This window comes from Pristiophorus japonicus, chromosome 5 (assembly GCF_044704955.1).
Source record: "Pristiophorus japonicus isolate sPriJap1 chromosome 5, sPriJap1.hap1, whole genome shotgun sequence".
Lineage (NCBI taxonomy): Eukaryota > Metazoa > Chordata > Chondrichthyes > Pristiophoridae > Pristiophorus > Pristiophorus japonicus.
Window position 1 is genome coordinate 16,973,562 of NC_091981.1, and position 15,050 is coordinate 16,988,611.

Below are 15,050 nucleotides of genomic sequence, written 5' to 3' on the forward strand. Positions count from 1 at the left end.
AACGCGCCTTCAATAAGGCACGCAACCTTCTGTGTTCCAACAGTGTTTTGACTTTCTTTGACCCAGGTAAAAAGCTAGTTCTCACATGCGATGCGTCAGCGTATGGGGCCGTGTGCGTTTTGCAACATGTCAATAGTGCAGGCAAATTACAACCCATAGCTTATGCTTCCAGGTCACTTTCGCGGGCGGAGCGCGGGTACGGAATGGTAGAGAAGGAGGCGCTCGCGTGCGTGTACGGTGTCAAAAAGATGCACCAATACCTTTTCGGAGCCAAGTTCATGTTAGAAACCGACCACAAGCCCCTCACGTCCCTCCTATCCGAGAGCAAGGCAATAAACGCCAACACCTCGGCGCGAATTCAACGGTGGGCACTCATGCTGGCGTCCTACGACTATACCATAAGGCACAGACCAGGCACAGACAACTGTGCCGACGCGCTCAGCAGGCTACCCCTGGTGACCACGGAAGGGTCTGACGAACAGGACTTTGAGATAGTCATGGCAATCAATGCCTTTGAGTCCACAGGTTCGCCCATGACGGCTCGCCAAATCAGAGCCTGGACGGCCAGCGACCCCACGTTATCCTTCGTAAAAAGATGTGTCCTAACCAGTGACTGGGCAGACACTCGCGATGCCTGACCCGAGGAATTAAAACTCTTTCAAAGGCGCATGCATGAGCTATCACTACAAGCAGACTGTCTGATGTGGGGCAGCCGAGTAGTCATGCCTCTGCGAGGCAGAGAGGCATTTGTCCGGGAGCTCCACCGCGAGCACCCGGGGATCATTCTCATGAAGGCCATAGCCAGATCCCACGTCTGGTGGCCTGGTATTGACGCGGACCTGGAGCTCTGCATCCGAAGGTGCACCATTTGTGCCCAACTCAGCAATAACCCCAGGGAGGCTCCACTGAGCCCCTGGCCCTGGCCTACCAAACCGTGGTCGCAGGTGCACGTAGGCTATGCGGGCCCATTCATGGGCAAAATGTTCCTCGTAGTTGTAGATGCATTTTCAAAGTGGATCGAATGCACCATTTTAAACTCGAGCACAACCTCCACCACTGTGGAGAGCCTCGCAACCATGTTTGTAATGCACGGAATCCCTGACATATTGGTCAGTGACAATGGTCCGTGCTTCACCAGCGCAGAATTCCAAGACTTTATAATTGACCACGGCATAAATCACGTCAAGATGGCACCGTTCAAGCCGGCCTCCAATGGTCAGGCAGCGAGAGCAGTGCAAATCATTAAATAAGGCATGCTTAAAATCCAAGGTCCCACGCTGCAGGGTCGCCTGTCGCGACTGCTGCTGGCATACAGATCTCGTCCGCACTCATTGACTGGGATCCCCCCCGCCCAACTGTTGATGAAAAGGACTTTAAAATCAAGGCTCTCATTAATCCTCCCAGACAAGCATGAATTCGTTGAGGCAAAGCGCCGTAACCTGACTGAGTACCATGACAGAAATTCGAGGGGGAGATGGAATGAGATAGGGGACAAAGTGTTTGTACTAAACTATGGCAGGGGTCCCAAATGGCTTGCAGGGACAGTAACGGGCAAGGAAGGAAAAAGGCTACTGGTAGTACAAATGGACAATGGCAAAATCTGCTGGAGGCATGTCGACCAACTCAAAAGCAGATTTACCAACAGCACTGCGGAACCAGAGGCAGACTACAATGTGAAACTCGCATCACACCTGGTGGACAGACAGAGGGAACAACTTGAGGAAAGGGCAATCCCAACAGATAGCCCAGGCGAGTCAACAACAATCACACCAATCGAAACAGACAGCCCAGGCGAGATACCAGCAACCACACCCAAAGAAAAACAGACACCAAGGCAAACAACTGAACCACAACTCAGACGCTCCACGCGAGAGCGTAGACCACCTGAGAGACTGAACCTATAAAGACAATAAGACCTTGGGGGAGGGTGATGTCATGTATCTTACATTATTATATATAACTGTATCCTAACATGCTATATATGACTGTAATAAGATATGACCTGTAACCACCAGCATACCTTACCACCAAGGGTGCACTTGCAAGAGACAGGTATATAAGGGCAGGTCTCAAGCAAGTGCAGCATTCCAGAGCTGTGAAATAAAGGTGCAAATCTAGAGTGACCTTGACTTCACTGCATGCCTCATGTGAATCTGTACTGAGGGGACAGGACTTTACAATATGTGTATATATATATTACTGTGGAAGCGGTGCTGCCCTGTGTGTGTTTGGAGGCAGTTCATACAATGCAGCCAATGCAGTATTATTCAGAACTTGCTAGTTTAATCATCCAAAATGATGAATGAGAAAAATAGAACAAGGATAAATTGTGCATGATTTGATCTGATCCTGCTGCATATCCATCTGTCTGCAGTCAGCTTTCCGTTTGGCCGATTTTGAAGATGAATACTCACCGATAATGGCCGTAAATTCGTAGCCCCTACAGGGACATACGAGGTGCGCATGAGCCGATTGGGGCCCTGAACTTTCAGGTTTATGCAGACACTGCGCATGCGCCTAAACCCGGAACTTGCGATCTGTCTCTTTTCCCAACTTCTGCCCAGCAACAGCCCGGAAAATTCTTATGACTGATAAAAGAAGGCTTGCTTTTATCAGCATACGACTTTTAGAGGACAGAAAAATATATTTTTCACTAATTTAAACATTTAAATTTCTGTTAAATAAGGTAAGTTTATTTTTCGACCCTTTAAAATCTGTAAAAAAAAATTAAAATAAAATTTTTGTTTTAAATAATTAAATTCCATTTTGATTAATTTTAAATATGTGATGTTTGTTTAAAATGTATTTGAAGTGTTTACGTGTTTTGGGGGTATTCCCATTCATACTTATGCTGATTCCGTACATACGGAACTCACCACAAGTATGAATGGGAATACTCCTACATTGATTGGTTGGGCCGGCCCATGTGATCCCAGGGACACGTGTGAAGCGCCTGCATCCCTGGGATACGTGGGCCTCGACGCTGGCCTTCATGGAGAGGCCCAGGACCACAAGCCTCCCAAGCTCCCGGACCGCCAGGGAAGGCGTGAAGCCTCCGACTGCAATTTCTGGGCCAATATCTTAGACATTGCAGGCAGTCCTAGGCAGCTGAGTGACTTGCATCCAAAGACATAAGGATAAGGGGTAAGCCATTTAGGACCAAGATGAGGAGAAACTTCTTCACCCAGAGAATTGTGAACCTGTGGAATTCTCTACCACAGAAAGTTGTTGAGGCCAATTCACTAAATATATTCAAGAAGGAGTTAGATGAAGTCCTTACTACTAGGGGGATCAAGTGGTATGGCGAGAAAGCAGGAATGGGGTACTGAAGTTACATGTTCAGCCATGAACTCATTGAATGGCGGTGCAGGCTCGAAGGGCCGAATGGCCTACTCCTGCACCTATTTTCTATGTTTCTCTGTTTCTATAAAACAGGAGCATCATTACTGATATGGGACTACTCAAAAACACAAATGAGACAACTCTCTCTCTCTCTCTCTCTGTGAGGAGCTTGCCTTTCTCTGTATTGTACTTTATTTTCCACCGATTAGCTCAATTACAAAGCTGTAATATTTTGGTTGCCTCTTTTGAGCTCACACTCGCCTTCAGTTATTTAGAAAGTTGAAAAAGAACATAAAAAGTAGGAGCAAGTTTAGGCCGTATGGCCCCTCGCACCTGCATGGCTGATCTTCGGCCTCAACTCCACTTTCCCGCCCATATTCCTTTGTTCTCCAAAAATCTATCTATCTCAAACTTAAATATGTTCGACTCAGCATCCAGCTGGAGGAGCACAAGCTCCGGGTTTCGGACCTTGGGCAGCGGCTGGGTCACCGCAGGGTCACATCAGCGAGGCTGAGAGCTACATGAATAGTATCAGTACATTATGGGAACATGGGGAAAATGGTTAAAGGAACTAATATATGTGCTGGGTTATAAATAAGATAACTCTGCCAAACCCTTCAAGGATATATTGTGCAACCAATATTACATCCAAAGTAACCAGTTTATTATTATTCATCAATAAAACATCTGGTACTTAAAAAAAATTAAGCTAAGACATATAATCAGACTTATGCAGTTTGATCAGTGACAAGAGATGAGCATTTGGTATTCCTAAATAAGATTGGGATTTGATGGATGATCTTCAGCTTCATTCTAACTGAAATTTGAAGAGTAGTACATTTTAAAGTATAAATACTTTGCCCTGACATGGTCACCTCATTGGCTCATATTTTGCGGTTGTAATGACAGTGAAACTGTCAGCGTTCGCCGTCATTACTCTGTGAAACTCGGAAATCCAGAAGTTGCTGTCAGTGATTCCGAGCGCTTGTTGAAGTCCTCACAGATGGAAATTTCTCAAATCACTTAAATTGATGTGAATCTCCACTTTTAATGCTCTAATCTCACTGTAAAAACCCTGAAAAAGTTATGCCTTTTTGAAAGAGGTGCAACTGGGTTTTTAATGGCGTAATAAGTGATAATTTCTGCTGAACAACCTCTCTAGCTCTGAAAAACTAATTTTATATTTGTCGAATGTCAAATTTCTCCATTATGATCAAAATTCTCATAGATTTTTTAAATAATGAAAATTCATTTTTAAAGTTTCTTTATCATAGTTCAGCTTCCACCTTAAACCCACATGTGTGTCCCGATATTTATCTCGCTCTCTGTAAAATGACTAAAACATGAAGGATAAACAGTGTTTTTACTTCATTGTTTGCTGTCTGTCATAATTCTTCAATGTGATTGGCTGCTTGGCCCTCCTTGATGACATCACTGTGGCTGGACACCACCGATCCTTGAGAAATAGCTCTAGAATGAAATTAATTTCGGGAAAGGTGAAATTCATGCCACGGAGATTGCTGGATATTTGTGGGAAGCTTTCTTCGAGGTCAACGGCAAACACCATTTCTTCGCCGCTGACTGCAAAATCTGGGCATTTATATTTCCATGTTTTGTGTTCCAAAATTATGAGTTGGAGGTAGTTTGAGAGCAGATAAATTAGCTTTGAAATCGAGCATTTTGAATATCAGCACGCCAATTCTTAACCGATTCAGATGAAATTCCTTTTTCTGCTATTTTAGACACTATCAGATTTATTGCCTCTGATGGACAAACAAAATTCTTATGAATGCATGAGGAACTCTGCATGCTGTGTCTTCATGGAGTCATCTGGAGGTCAATACCTCAGAGTTGACAATGTGCTTGAATGAATTAAGATGTTTCAATTAAACATGACTAAAATAATTAGTGCAAATTCTTAGTCACAGTCAAGATCCTACAAAAAGCAAAATGACCAACACGAAAAAGATGCTTGGCCAGAAATCTTGATTTTGTTGGTGCAAAAGTGGAGTAGTTCTAACACAGAGGACTGGAATTCAAGCCGTCAGACAGAGACACCAGAGTTGCAACTGTTCTGAAGTATGCGATAAATTGCGGTAATCATCATCATCATAGACAGTCCCTTGAAATCGAGGAAGACGAACTTCCACACTAAAAGTGAGTTCTTAGGTAATTACAGTCTCTGTCACAGGTGGGACAGACAGTCGTTGAGGGAAGGGGTGGGTGGGACTGATTTGCCGCACGCTCCTTCCACTATCTGCGCTTGGTTTCTGCACGCTCTCGGCGACAAGACTCAAGGTGCTCAGCGCCCTCCCGGATGCACTTCCTCCCCTTAGGGCGGTCTTTGGCCAGGGACTCCCAGGTGTCAGTAGGTTGATAGCTGAAGATCCCGGAATAGTGCAAGTCTGCAAACAAGAGGGCAACAAAGGCTAACGCTGCTGTTCCAGAAATTTGTCCATTTGCACCAGAATTGCAATTGACGTGTTAAGCCTTTAGAAGAAGGGTGATTCACCTGCACGACTCATCAAATAAGGATGTGGCTGAGTTCCCAAAAGCTTTGAATGTCGACCAACTTTGTTTGAAACATTGGATTTGACTGAAGCCATAAGAAATTTGTTTTGGGTGGTGACTGTACTTTGTGACTAAGGAATTGCACAGATTATTTTAGCAATGTTCATTTTGATCGAAATATCTTTGTCCTTTCAAGCATATTTTGGCCTCCAAATGACAATTCTTTGTGATATCGCAGCATGGGGAATTCCACACATGTTCACATGAAATTCCTCTTTGCACATCATTTGCATGGAATCACTAAACTGCTGGCATCTACAAAATTAGACTTAGTTGCTATTTGTGGGATATTGATGTGCTCAGCATTTCTGCTGTCTTTTCCGAAGTAACATCCGTCACTGCACATTGAGGTAGCTTATTGGAATGTGCAGTGACAGACGTTACTGCTTTGAAACATTTCTGAGCAGCATGATAAAAGTAGCATGTGAAATGTCTCTTTTGTGTTTCACTTCCACTATCAACTATTAGTGTTTTTATGCAACACTCCTGTCCTAGTTTTCAGGTACGAGTTTAATTCTCTTATTCAGCCGTGGCTCAGTCGTAGAACGGTCACCTCTGAGTCAGGAGGTTGCAGGTTCAAATCCCACTCCAAAGAATGGAGCACAAAAATCTAGACTGAAACTCCAGTGTAGTGCTAAGTGAGTGCTGCACTGTTGGGATTGCCGTCTTTCGGAAGTGTAAAATTATGCAGATAGCTCATTCTTAATTTTGGTATATATTACAATGCTTTGCCAGGAAAAAGTTTTTTCGAAGTGAACTAAAGTAAGTGAAATGGAGATGGATGACCAGATTGATGATCCTGATTGCAGGGGGTGGTCAGAGAGAACAGGGATAAACAAACCCCCTTAGATTTTGCAGACTTCGTGTCTACAACACAGTGACCACAAGGTTGTAACATAACCTTTGGGTGGCTAAAAGGGAAGAGCCAAACCTTGGAATTTCTGAAACACAGGACGCAAGATAACACGTGAAATGTGACCGAATGGTTTACTGCCCCCTCTGTTAACTTTTATGAGTGAATGAACAACATGGGCTTTGCGAAAGAAAGCTAACAGGTAACCACACAGGATGTGTTAACAACTCGAGTCAAACATTAAATGAATGTCTCTCACAATTGCTGAATGATTAATTTACTGAGAAAGGCAAGACAAATTGTATAAAAGGCAGCGACTGAAAGGTATCAGTACTGCAGTCGGAAGGAGGGGCCTGGCCAATCATCTCGCGTATGAAAAGCTGCTGCAGTCGGAAGGAAGTGGCCCAGTCATCACGTCAGCGAGGAGCTACAATCAACGCTGCACTGATCATCTGTGAGTGGTTGTATGTATGATCTCTTGTAACATTATTGGTGTGCTGCTCGCATAGTGGTTGGGGTTTTTGAATCTGTCTTAGGAACATTAAAAGGTTAACGGCAGAACTCGTGTGCCTTGAGTAATTTCTCATAAGTCTCAAGTACGAACTCCATAACCTGTTTGATGGGGCGAGGGGTAATTCCACACATCTTACAGATGAGATGTTAAACCGAGGTCCTGTCTGCCCACGCAGGTCGATGTAAAAGATCCTGTGGCACTATTTCAAAGAAGAGCAGGGGAGTTATTCCCGGAGTCATGGGCCAATCTTTATCCCTCAATCAACATCACTAAAACAGATTATCTGGTCGTTATCACATTGCTGTTTGTGGGTGCTTGCTGGTGCATAAATTGTCTGCTGCATTTCCCACATTATAACAATGACTACACTCCAAAAAGCAAAGCGCTTTGTTACGTCCGGTGTTCGTGAAAAATGCAATATAAACGCAAGTCTTTCTTTCATAGTAGCAGGTGAGCAATGAGATCGCTAGCCCTTTTAGCCAGAAAACAACATCTGTCAGGAATAATTCTGAAATGTCAATTCATGTACCACAACGGAAAGATTGAAGGCACTGTGTTTAGTTAATAGCCACCACTCAAGGGAGCCCACCCACAAGCAGAAAGAAGGTGTAATCAGCCATCGTGTTGTGCCTCAGGTACTGACTTCATCAAGAAATATCATTCTCCTTGACAGCTTCAGCCATTGGGAAACTTAAATGGTTGTAGGGTTTTTTTTTTCAGTTCATTTAACAATTTTTTTTTCTCTTTTAAAGGGCATTGAAAGGTTTGATACAGATGTGAGTTGCAGGCTTCATTTGTACGGCTCACCTGACAAAAGCACAATACGACTGTAAATCTACAGTGAATACAAATTCCTTTTGCTGTTTTGATATCAATGTATTACTTCATCAAATTTGATTTAAGTAGGAGTGATATTACACATTCGTTGCTATCAATCTGGTGCAAACACACACACGCACAAAACAGCGATCGTAGTTCTGCAGACTTCAATCGTTGACAAGTAATTTAAGTCTATGTCAGAAACTGCTATTATTATTTGTACAGTTACCTAAGAAAGTAAGAATTAGGAGCAGTAGTAGGCCATACAAAGAGGGTTGATGAGGGCAATGTGATTGATGTGGTGTACATAGATTTCCAAAAGGCGTTTGATGAACTGTCACATAATAGGCTTTCTAGCAGAGTTGTCACCCATGGAATAAAAAGGGACAGTGGCAGCATGGATACGAAATTGGCTAACTGACAGGAAACAGAGAGTAGTGGTGAATGGTTGTTTTTCAGACTGGAGGAAGGTATACAGTGGTGTTCCCAGGGGTCGGTTCTAGGACCATTGCTTTTCTTGATATATATTAATGACTTAAACTTAGATGGCGACAAGGCACAATTTCAAAATTTGCAGATGACACAAAACTTGGAAGTGTAATGAACAGTGAGGAGAAGAGGGATAGACTTCAAGAAGACATAGACAGGCTGGTGGAATGGGCAGACATGTGGCAGATACAATTTAACGCAGAAAAGTGCAAAGTGATACATTTTGGTTGGAAGAACAAGGAGAAGCAACATAAATTAAAAGGTACAATCCTAAAGGGGGTGCAGGAACAGAGAGACCTGGGGGTATATGTGCACAAATCGCTGAAGGTGGAAGGGCAGGCTGAGAAAGTGGTTACCAAAGCATACGGGATCCTGGGCTTCATAAATAGATGGATAGAGTACAAAAGCAAGGAGGTTATGATGAACCTTTATAAAACATTGGTTCAGCCTCAACTGGAGTATTGTGTCCAATTCTGGGCCCCGCACTTTAGGAAGGATGCGAAGGCCTTAGAGACGGTGCAGAAAAGCTGTATAAAAGGGATGAGGGACTTCAGTTATAAGGATAGAGTGGAGAAGCTGGGGTTGTTCTACTTGGAGCAGAGAAGGTTGAGAGGAGATTTGATAGAGGTGTTCAGAATCATGAGAGGTCTGGACAGAGTAGATCAAGAGAAACTGTTCCCATGGGCAGAAGAGTCGAGAACCAAAGGACACAGATTTAAGGTGCTTGGCAGAAGAAGCAAAGGCGACATGAGGAAAAACATTATTATGCGGCGAATGTTTATTATCTGGAATGCACTGCCTGAAAGGGTGGTGGAGGCAGATTCAAATGTGGCTTTCAAAAAGGAATTGGATCAGTACCTACCCTCCTGTATGGCTCAGAGATACGGACCATGTACTGTAGATACCTCAAGTCGCTGGAGAAATACCACCAACGACGTCTCCGCAAGATCCTACAAATCCCCTGGGAGGACAGACGCACCAACGTTAGCGTCCTTGACCAGGCCAACATCCCCAGTATTGAAGCACTGATTTCACTTGATCAGCTCCGCTGGGCAGGCCACATTGTCCGCATGCCAGACACGAGACTCCCAAAGCAAGTGCCCTACTCAGAACTCCTTCACGGCAAACGAGCCAAGGGTGGACAGAGGAAACGTTACAAGGTCACCCTCAAATCCTCCCTGATAAAGTGCAACATCTCCACTGACTCCTGGGAGTCCCTGGCCAAAGACCGCCCTAAGTGGAGGAAGTGCATCTGCGAGGGTGCTGAGCACCTCGAGTCTCGTCGCCGAGAGCATGCGGAAATCAATCGCAGGCAGCGGAAAGAGTGTGCGGCAAATCTGTCCCACCTACACTTCCCCTCAGCGACTATCTGTCCCACCTGTGACAGGGACTGTGGCTCTCGTATTGGACTGTTCAGCCACCTAAGGACAAATTTTTAGAGTTGAAGCAAGCTTCCTCGATTCCGAGCGGCTGCCTATAAGAAATAGGAAATAGGAACAGGAGTAGGCCTTACGGCCTCTCGAGCCTGCTCCATGATGATGATGGATCAGTACCTGAAGGAAAAACATTAGCAGGACTACGGGGAAAGGGCAGGGGGAGTGTGAGTACCTGAAGTGCTCTTGCAGAGAGCCGGCATGGGCTCGATGAGTCGCATGGCCTCCTTCTTTGCTGCAACCGTTCTATGATTTTATAATTCTATACGGACCTTTGAGCCTGCTCTGCTGTTCAATAAGACCATGGCTGATCATCGACCTTAAAAATACTTTCCTATTTGACCTCCACATCCCTTGATTCCCCTAGTGTCCAAAAACCTATCTATCTCCACCTTGAATATACTCATCAGCATCCACAGCCCTTTGGGGTAGAGAATTCCAAAAATTCACAACCCTCGGAGTGAAGAAAGTCCTCCTCGTCTCAGTCTTCAATGGCCGACCCCTTATCCTGAGACTATGCCCCCTAGTTCTAGACTCTCCAGCCAGGGGAAACAATCTATTGGCATCAACCCTGCCAAGTCCCCTCAGAATCTTATATGGGACATTGAATCAATTTAAGACAGAAATAGACAGTTTCTTAAATGATAAGGGGATAAGGGGTTATGGGGAGCGGAACTGAGTCCATGATCGGATCAGCCATGATCGTATTAAATGGTGGAGCAGGCTCGAGGGGTTGTATGGACTACTCCTGCTCCTATTTCTTATGTTCTTATGTTTTATGTTCTTATTATCATATCCCCATCTCACTAGCCACGCCTCACACTCACCCTCATCCTAGTGCAATCATTCCAAATAACAATGCACAGCTTTAGACACTTGGGCCTTTTAGCCAATGTTGATGTAGAGTTTCTGCTAATGTGCTATCAAACATTGAAATCTTTATTTTCAACATTTTACCTTCTTGCACAGATTTGTGTGCACCTTTGATCGTGGCTTAGTGAGTTGCAGTGAATTGTGAGACATAAGGGTACTCCTGCAATGCTGATGAATGTGAAAGGAATGGCTTGGGCATTGTAGGGATGCTTTATACTGTTGGTGCCAACCTGTTGCATCATGTGGCAGCCAGGGTACACAGCGTCAAGTCAAGTAAATATGGCCATGATGAGGCCATCTCTGGCCTCCCAGGCAGCAATGTGGTCAGGTGCTGATGCCTTCTGTCCTGTGCAGCATCAGGTGATTGCAGAGAAGATTGGTGTTGTTTTTGGTGCTGCTGGTGTGCCTGGTGCAGCTGGTGTTGGGGCTGACCTTGGTGGAATTCTGAGGGCCAAGGTGAGATTTCTTCAAAGGCACCGATGCTGCTTGAGTGGATGGCAACTGAAGTTGAGATGACAGAAGCGATCTGTCAGTGGTGAGAGAGGTTGTTCCAAGTAGGTGACAGTGGATAGAGACTTTACTCCAAAGACTTCCTAACTGCATAAAGCTCAAAAGTGTCTTCCAATTCCTGAAGGCTTCAACTTCTAACATTGTAAAGTGAACAGCTGTGAAATGGTAACTTTTAGAACACTTTTGCAGCTGTCATCTATTCAGAAGAATGCAGACTCATGGAAAACCCGACCTACTTGACGTGATCCTCGAGCGCCAGGAACCTGGTGAAAAAGCTGGAAAAATGGTAAGTAGATGGAAAAATGATGTTTAAGTTCCTTTTAATAAGTTCTTAACTATTTCAATTGACTCACCCACCATTTGATGTCGGGTCTGTAAAGTGCAGGCAGACCCAACACTTGAGAAACTGACACGGAGATGGGTTCACAGCGGGATCCTGATCCGCTGTCAATATTTCATACTTTGATAGCAGACCCAACCTCAGAACCTGCCCTCTGAGTGCTGCCAAAGTCCAGGCCGAGAGAATTTAAACTAATAGTACTGGCCTTTGACTATGAGTACATTGACATCAACCGATTTATTATAAAATGGGGCTGAAATTGCGGTCGGAGGCTTCTCGCGGGAAATTGCCTCCAACCTGAAACATTTCTACGAATTTACCTGATGGTCCGGGAGGAGCGTGGGATTCCGGTGGGGAGGCCTTCTCTTCCCGCGCTGCGAAGCACGCTCCCGTCCTCCAGGTTCCCACGGAGACGGTGCAGTCACGTGTGACTGGTCAGCCAATCAGGTACAGTATTCCACAGCTTTCTCATAAATAGCAATGGGAACTCCGTATCTACCAGTTCACATTGCTATTAATGAGAAAAAAAAACAAACACACTAAACACGTGAAATAAAAAATAAAAAACACACTTCACATAATTAAAATTAGTTAATAAATATCTTAGAGAAAAATTTTTTTTCAGAGTTTTTAAAAAGTTTTTCATCTATACTTCCTGCCGTAAAGAAAAAGAAAGAAAGAGAAAGAGAGAAAGACTTGCATTTATATAGTGCCTTTCACAACCACCAGACGTCTCAAAGCGCTTTACAGCCAATGAAGCAGTTTTGAAGTGTAGTCACTGTTGTAATGTAAGATACATGGCAGTCAATTTGTGCACAGCAAGCTCCCACAAACAACGTGATAATGACCAGATAATCTTTTTTTTTTGTTGTCTTGATTGAGGGATAAATATTGGCCCCAGGACACCGGGGATAGCTCCGCTGCTCTTCTTCAAAATAGTGCCGTGGGATCCTTTACGTCCACCTGAGAGAGCAGACGGGGCCTTAGCTTAACGACTCATCCAAAGACGGATGTTTAAGTTAATGCATAATAACCTTGTGACATCAGGATGACAATTTTCATCATAATGCACTGACTTGTGTCAGATGTAAAGGAGGCCTGCATAAGATAAACATTGCTTGTCACAGCATTGAGAAAAAGGCAGAATGTGTCCCCATTGTTAGTGTCTTCTGTTGCCTCGGCCCCAAGCTCTGGAACTCCCTGCCTAAGCCTCTCCCCTCTCTACCTCTACCTCTCTTCCCTCCTTCAAGATCCCCTCTCTACCTCTCTTTCCTCCTTCAAGATGCTCCTTAAAACACCTCTTTGAGCAAGCTTTTGGTCACCTGCGCTAATTTATATCGCATAATCCTCCTGTGAAGCGCCTTGGGACATTTCACTACGTTGAAGGTGCTATATAAATACAAGTTGTTGTTGCTTTACAAAATGCTGCCAAATCTCTGGGTGCTTTTTATTTTTTTTACACTGCCGAAAGTCCAGATGCCACTTTGGCGATCCCTGACCTTCCAAGTTATGGATTTCTGCCCATCGCACCTTTTGCATCGATGGCTGTTGAGGCCATTTCTCCGCGGGTTGCATCAGCCTCCCACTGAAAGTTGCAACAGGAGAGCAGGTGCCGCTCGGTAGAATTGCCTCCCAGCGAGCTGAGGGCAACCAATCAATCCGACTGTTAGCAGGTAGCCCCAATCAACTTCAGTAACACGCAGAGTTTGAATATTGCCCAAGCATAATTACATTTCCAGCTAAAGTTCGGGAACATTTAATTAAATTCATGTACATAGTGCTCAGCTGCCCGAGCAAAGAATAAGCAGAAACAATTCGAACATTGTGTGAACAGGCTTCAGGCATGTTTTACACCCAATTCCTTCTGCAGCCTGTATGGCAGCCAGCTGCATTATGCTTGCTGGAATAATGCCTCACCGTTCTGGCCACAGCCTCATTAAAACCAGAATCCACACAAAAATATTTGAATACATTCCTGGAACAATTTCCTGACTTTCACGTTAGAATTTAGGAAGGATTTCAAAGCATTGAAGAGGGTGCAGTGGAGGTTTGCTAGAATAACACCAGGGACAAGGGACTTCAGTTATGTGGCGAGAGGGGAGTAACTCGAATTGTTCTCCTCAGCCCACAGAAGGTTATGTGGATATTTAATAGAGGTGTTCAAAATTCTGAATAGTTTTGATAGAGTAGGTGGTACTGTGTGCCACTCCTGCTGCTGGCTGGCAGATTGGGGCAGCTTGTGGGTCCAGACTGGGTAAGGGCAGCAGATTTCCTACCCTAAAGGGCATTAGTGAACCAAATGGGTTTTTACAGCAACCCAGTAGATTCATGGCCACCATTACTAATATCAGCTTTTTTTTAAATTCCAGATTTATTTAATTAACTGAATTTAAATTCCCCCAACTGCCGTGGTGGGATTTGAATTCATGAATCCAGTAACATAATTACAATGCTACTGTATCCCTAAATTGCCTTTTGCATATTGTAAATAATTGCATATCATTGAATTACCAATGAAATACTTTGAATATGTTATCATTTATTTTTATATTGTATTATTATTTTAAGGGGTTGCTATGCAGATTCACCAGAAAGATACCAGGTTAAAAAGGGTTAAATTATGAGGACAGTTTGCAGAGACTAGGTTCCATACCTCGGGATCCTACTGTCATCAAAGGCAGACATCGACGACGAGGTCCAACACTGCCTTCACGGTGCCACTGCAGCCATCGGTCGCATGAGGAAGAGAGTGTTTGAAGACAGAACCTCAAACCTGGCACCAAGTTCATGGTCTACAGAACAGTGCCGATACTCGCCCTACGATAGGTTCAGAGCCAAGGACTGTGCACACCAGACACCTCAACTGGAGAAGTACCACCAATGTTGCCTCTGCAAGATCCTGAAAATCCATTGGCAGGATAGGCGCACACTCAGGCCCACATCCCCAGCATCGAAGCATTGACCATGTTCGATCAGCTCCGATGGATGGGCCACATCGTCCGCATGCCCGACACGAGACTCCCAAAACAAGCGCTCTACTTGGAGCTTCGATACGGCAAGTGAGCCCCAGGTGGGCAGAGGAAACGCTTCAAGGATAATCTCAAAGCCTCCTTGAAAAAGTGCAACATCCCCACCAACACCTGGGAATCCCTGGCCCAAGACCACTCAAAGTGAAGGAAAAGCATCCGGGAAGGCGCCGAACACCTCGAGTCTCTTCGCCGCGAGCAAGCGGAAGCCAAGCGCAAACAGTGGAAGGAGCGCGCGGCAACCCAGACTCCCCACCCACCCTTTTCCTTCAACCACCGT